Genomic DNA, 5,874 nt, shown 5'->3' with positions numbered 1-5,874 from the left:
TGGAAACCTATGTCCCCACTGTGGAAGGATGTGTGGATCCAGAATTGGCCTCCACAGTCACTTAGGGACTCACTGTTAAAACCGTGTTTATCGAAGACAATCTTACTCGGTTACGAGTGATCGCCAAAGAAAGAAAGAAAGAAGAAGACTTCTTCAGCTTCTGACACTTCCTCCTCCCCGTCTTCTCCTTCTTCTCCCTCTGATGAGTCATTGTTGTCCCACCACCAATCCCTTGGCTCTGATCCTTCTTCCCTTGGGGGTTCCCCAGCTGGTTCCTCCCACCATTCTTCTGCGTTCAGCTAGTCCACAACACCCACCTGCTCTATACATGAAATCATTGTAACCATCAGGTGTGGGACAAATGAAGATGTGACAATAAGGTACCACACCTTGATTGATCCTTGGCAATTGGGGGGGGGGAGCTCACTGATGACACCAATCAACTGATTGGCAGTTACAGTGAGCCCTGTTGAATTCCTTTCGCAGGAACAGTTGAATGTTTCCTGATGTTGCCGTTCCATTCTGATAACTTTGCTATTTGAAAGCCAACATTATTCTAATGCCCAACTTGTCTGGAGAGAAAGAAAAAAAAAGTCCCTTACTTTCCCTATATCTTCCATTGGCTTAATCATTGCTCTTGTAACTTTAAATGATGTATTGATTCTGAAGGAATTTTGGGACCATTTAAACAAAGGTTACTGAAGCACAGAAGATTTTTCTGCAGACCGTAGGTGTTTCTCGCTTTTATTACAGTGATCTCTATTTTGTCGCTTAAATGCATGAAATCAAGCATATTTGTTTTGCTCTGGGATGAAGCAATTGCTTCCCACCCCCTGATTTTCTCTTAAATATACATATTTGCAGAGAGAAGTGGCTGTCCATAAAGGATGTCCTGTGATTTAAGGTGTTTTGCGGTCCTGGCCCCTTGGCCCCTGAGCAACAGGAAGCTGAGCACAGATTGGCAACTGATTTGGATGGAGTACTGGAGAAAGAGAGTCGGTGCAGGCATGGAGTTAACTGCAGAGTTGGAGCCAAGAAGTCAGTCCAATGTGGTTCTGAAGCATGGGTGGAGGCAGGCAGTAGGTATACAGCTAAACAAATAGATGTGGAGAATGGAGAAGGAGGGAGGGAAGAAGGTAGGCAGGGAGACAGGGCAGCCTGCCAGGTGAGGGACACCTGGAGCAAGATTACAGAGCCATGCAGACAAGACAACAGCCTGCCTGTTGAAAAGATCCAGATCTCATCAAGAAGCATTTACATCTACAGTGGTACGTTGGGTTAAGAACCTAATTTGTTCTGGAGGTCTGTTCTTAACCTGAAACTGTTCTTAACCTGAGGTACCACTTTAGCTAATGGGGCCTCCCGCTGCCACCATGCTGCAGCTGCGAGATTTCTGTTCTCATCTTGAAGCAAAGTCCCTAACCCGAGGTACTACTTTTGGGTTAGCGGAGTCTGTAACCTGAAGCGTCTGTAATCCGAGGTACCACTGTACTGGTTTATGCTGATGTTAGAGATGGCTCAGAGTAAATTTAAGACATCCACAGATGCTTGTAACACCATCAGACACGGTGAAGGAAACATCTTGCCAAGGCTACACTTTTGAATAAGACCCCTTACCATTTGAATTCAGTTTTCCCTGGAATATGCACTGCCAAAAGCTTGGAATACAATGGCTGCTCAATATATTGGTGTTTCCTAGCTTTGCGCTTTTGTGGTGTGTCTTGATTGAGTTCTACCTTCTTACTGTGCTTGGCTTAAATCTGGCACCATGCAACACAGTTCTGCACTTGTGTGTGTGAAGGAGCAAAAGAACTAGGCTGTGTAACAAAGTGCTTTCCTTTGATCCCTCAAGCTTTTTGGGGGAGGGGAGAGGGGAAGTCTGTTGTTCATGCATTAAGCATGGCAATTAAGGTTTTTTAATTATTCTGCTTTTAGCATATTTTTAAGAAACATGATCTGAATAAATGAAAACATTTAAGTAGCTACCTAGTTTGCTTTTTTTTCTTTTTTCAAAAATTATGGTTCAAGCTGCGAAGATTTTGAGGTGAGAATGAGAAACCTGTATTTATTTATTTTTCATGGAAATTGCTTTATCATGCCTTTCTTTGTACAGTCCAAGGCAGCTAACACAAGAATAATAACATACAAAAAAATAATCAGTGAACATCTCTTTTTCTGGATTTTCAGAAGGGAGCAGATATCCCTCCTGAGTGTTTCTTGACTTGGGGCATTTCTTGTGAGTTGTAAGTTGGGGGAAACTGCTGTTGAATTTGATTCCTGGATTTCTCTGGTTTGGTCCTTGTGTTACCCACAACTCCTAGGATGGATGAATGAGCTATTCAACTCAGTTTGGATTTAAAGGATTTAAACCTAACTTGCTTTTTCCTAAACAAGACATGAACTGAAACACAGCCATCCTTCAAAGTTCACACTTGAACATTCTCACCCACTCAGAGATGTCATAATGACCGCTCCCCGCATAAAACGGGGGTGCCCTTTGCGTGGACGCGCGCAGCCCCTGGATCTGCAGCGGCTCCATCAACACAGGCTTGGTTTTGCCTTCCCTCAGGTGGGATACCTGGAGGTCTCCGCCTACCTCAGTCAGTTGTCCAATCCCGCCTGGGGGAAGCGTTGCCAATGAGACCAGGCCAGGTAGGGGAGGGACTACCTGCCCACACAATAGAGGGAGGATCTTACCTGGGAATCCTCACTTGGCTCCAGAGCTTCTCCCACCCTACCCACCCTCAGTTAAGTCTTATTTTGCAGGTTAACTTTTCTTCACAGTTATGCGGGCACTGCTACGTCAAGGTCGCTGTTAAAGGGCCGGAAAGGAATTCCCCTGCATTGGCGATACCAGGGTTCCCCATTAAAGGGGTTTCTGAAGGGAGGCTTTGACCGGCTGGGGACTGGGGAGGGATAACGCCCAGTGCCTGAGCCAAGGTCTACCTACATCTGAAATATAATAAAGTTGTGGCCAATTTAATCCCATAGTACGTTGTCTTGAGTCGTTATTCCACATGATGGGGGGGGCACCCGGGATCTGGGGGACTCCGCCCTGTCCACATAAATGAATGTGATGTCATCTTATGGGATGACATTACCAAATAAAATCACAACCAAATGTAGAAAAGTGGGAGAGGGGGAAACTCAGGGTTATTTAAGCATATATATACCGGAGAGAAAGAGAGAGAGAGAGAGAGAGAGAGAGAGAGAGAGAGAAAGGTGAAAAGAATATAAGGTTCGGCATTAAAAATTATATTAAAAAAATAGTTTTGGCTCAGCCTTAGTAAAAGCATTTGACACTACACATATGAATTCTTTTTATTACTGATAAGGTCATATATTTCACTTTATTTTCCAGTGGATAGTCGTCTCACCAAAAAGCATATTATTCTAATATGTAAAGAAGACAGGCATATTTTGCTGGAACATCAATAGGGCTGACTCTCTTCTTTCTCAATTATGAATCCTTGGAAGATCTTGACCTTCTGGGAATGCCTACAGTTGTGGCAACGGCCTCTGCTCCTTTCATTAACACCGACACATTTGTATTCTCTGACCATCAAGCTGCTCTTCATTTGCATGCCTGCCAAGCAGTACAAATTCTGTCGACTGTAATTAAAAAATAATACGAGAGATGCAACGTATTAGAAATAACATTTTGTGGTTCTGCAGTACCTTTTGGCTCAGAGAATTGAGATCCATAGTAACTCCATTATGGACCAAGAATTTGATTACTCTTGGTCTTATCAAAGATGTAATCATCAACATGAGAATGCTGTCCTTTGCATAGGTTACTTTTCATGGCTAGCTGCAGGACTGGTCCTCATGAAAAACCAACAGCCATGGCCCTGATATTCTGGCAGCGGGAACCCCGCTTCTTCCTCTTTGAGCCACTGCAACAGGTTGCCAGTAGGAGGTTGGCTGTAATGCCACCACTCCTGGAGGCCAAAGGGTGGTATTGCAGTTACCTGCCAAAAAAGAATCAGGTGACATACAGAGCCAACATAATTCTGCCTGGTTCTATTACACCGCTGTGGCATGTCTCCTAATTCTGTGCCATTATCAATGCTCACATATTTCAAGTATAGTTAGCGCAAAGTGGAAATATTCCACAAACTACTTACAGTCTCTTTCGATAGGTACAGCTCCCTTCACCTGAATTTTGTACAAAGTTGAAATGCTATCTTTAAACTTCTCGCTCGCGCAATTTGTAATTTCACCTTCATTTCTTTAGCAACGGGTTTTAAACATATGACGTGGAACACAGGCAGGAAATTGTACTGAATTCCGAGTGAGTGGAATTCTGCTTACATAGTGGGACTTCGCATTCCTCTACTTTCCCCCACCTGGCCCCCAAATTGGGGGGTCCTCTGAAGCTGATTTTGGGCGTGCGTCAGTCAGAACAGTCACATTGGTTATGATCCTGGGTGTCCATGGATAAAGGTAAGATGGGGGTTCTGTACCTTTGGTTTCTTGGCATAAGAGGAAATATTAACAGGAGCAACTTCTGAAATTCTTCTGCCCTCCTCATTCTTTTTTTCTTTTGTGCTGTGCCTTTTAGATTATACGCCTGAGGGAAGGTATGCACAGCCTGCATGTTGTTGATATTATATGAGCCAGCCTGGGAGTGTTTTTAGGATGCAAATAAACCATGAACAAAATAATATGACAAGTAGGCTTACAATTCACAGTCACAAGAACTACCTGCAATATAAGCTGTGACAAGAAGTAGTCCTTGACCAGAATAAGCAAGGGGGTAAAAATTAGAAGCCAGACATGATTTTCAGAGTGAAATTTACAGATTGTCTTGGGCAAGTGACTCAGAAGAATGCACTATGCCCATCATTTTATAACACCAGTTGCCAACTGTCCCACTACTGTCAAAGGTGCAGGGTGGAGCCATGGTCTTCTGCTGCCACATCTAGTCTTCCTACACATAGAGTTCTCTGCTCTGACGCAGCTGCAGCAACATCCCTAGCAAGGCAATCATGTTGTCACATTATGCAACACTTACAATTCATTTCAAATATTAAGCACAGCAGTTTGAATGAATATAGCCAGTGAGTGGAATATGTTTAGAAAAGCATGGAGACAGCCTACCCCAGCTCCTAGGCTTGAAGCAAAATCAACCTCATTTCTTTTTTGCTAAAAAGAGTCAAAATTTGCCTTCCCTATTCAGTCATTTTTTTTGCAAGCACAATGAGAGAATTTTGATTCTGTTCTTCTCTGCACCATTTCCTCCTCCTCCTCCTCCTCACCCCATGCTCCACCAATCTCCCTCATTTACCTACCACATTCAAGTTGAATCCTATGGGGGCTATGGGGGCTCAATGTGATTTTATGGATAATATTGACGAGAGATAAAGAGATACCTTGTCTGCTTGTGGACAAAATCAGGTTGGGCACCTTACCTAACGAAGAAGGAAAATGGGAACAAGAAGCCGTAGCAATCAATGAAACAAAAGGATGCAAAAGAGCATTAAAAAAAACCAATCAAACATGATGCTTTGTTCAGGTGAATATTTGATCAGTTGTGTCAAGTGTGCTAATTTTAAGTGCATGCCCAAATCGGAGAAGATTTGGCTCTGCTCCAGCAAGTTCGACATAGGATGGTATCCACCCAACTTCTACTCAGAGTCAGTGGTGTAGCGTGGGTTGCCAGCACCTGTGGCTGCATGGAATGGGTAGGTGGGAGGGAAACAGACAGACTATGCATGCACATTCAACTGCCTAACAGTGTTTGCATCACCTTGGAAATCACAAGTGCAGAGGTAAGAAAAGAAGAGTGGTTCTGTTGTCTGGAGAAGTCACTTCCTGGTTCGCATGATGAAGCCATTTTCAATGGAGCCCAGTGACAGAAGCGCATAGCTG

At 43.7% G+C, this 5,874-nt stretch overlaps 1 long non-coding RNA gene across 1 annotated transcript; it reads right to left on the bottom strand.

Annotated features, from left to right (window-relative positions):
* Nucleotides 1-3,307: 3,307 nt before the first annotated feature.
* On the bottom strand, nt 3,308-5,384 carry LOC308479880. Its single transcript, XR_013987867.1, has 2 exons — nt 5,291-5,384; nt 3,308-3,612 (listed from the first exon to the last, which is right to left on the bottom strand). It is a non-coding gene; the product is annotated as an uncharacterized lncRNA (long non-coding RNA).
* Nucleotides 5,385-5,874: the final 490 nt, after the last annotated feature.

The sequence above is a fragment of the Podarcis pityusensis genome, assembly GCF_964106645.2.
Source record: "Podarcis pityusensis genome assembly, chromosome: 6".
NCBI lineage: Eukaryota > Metazoa > Chordata > Lepidosauria > Squamata > Lacertidae > Podarcis > Podarcis pityusensis.
This window is presented reverse-complemented; position numbering and strand designations above follow the sequence as displayed.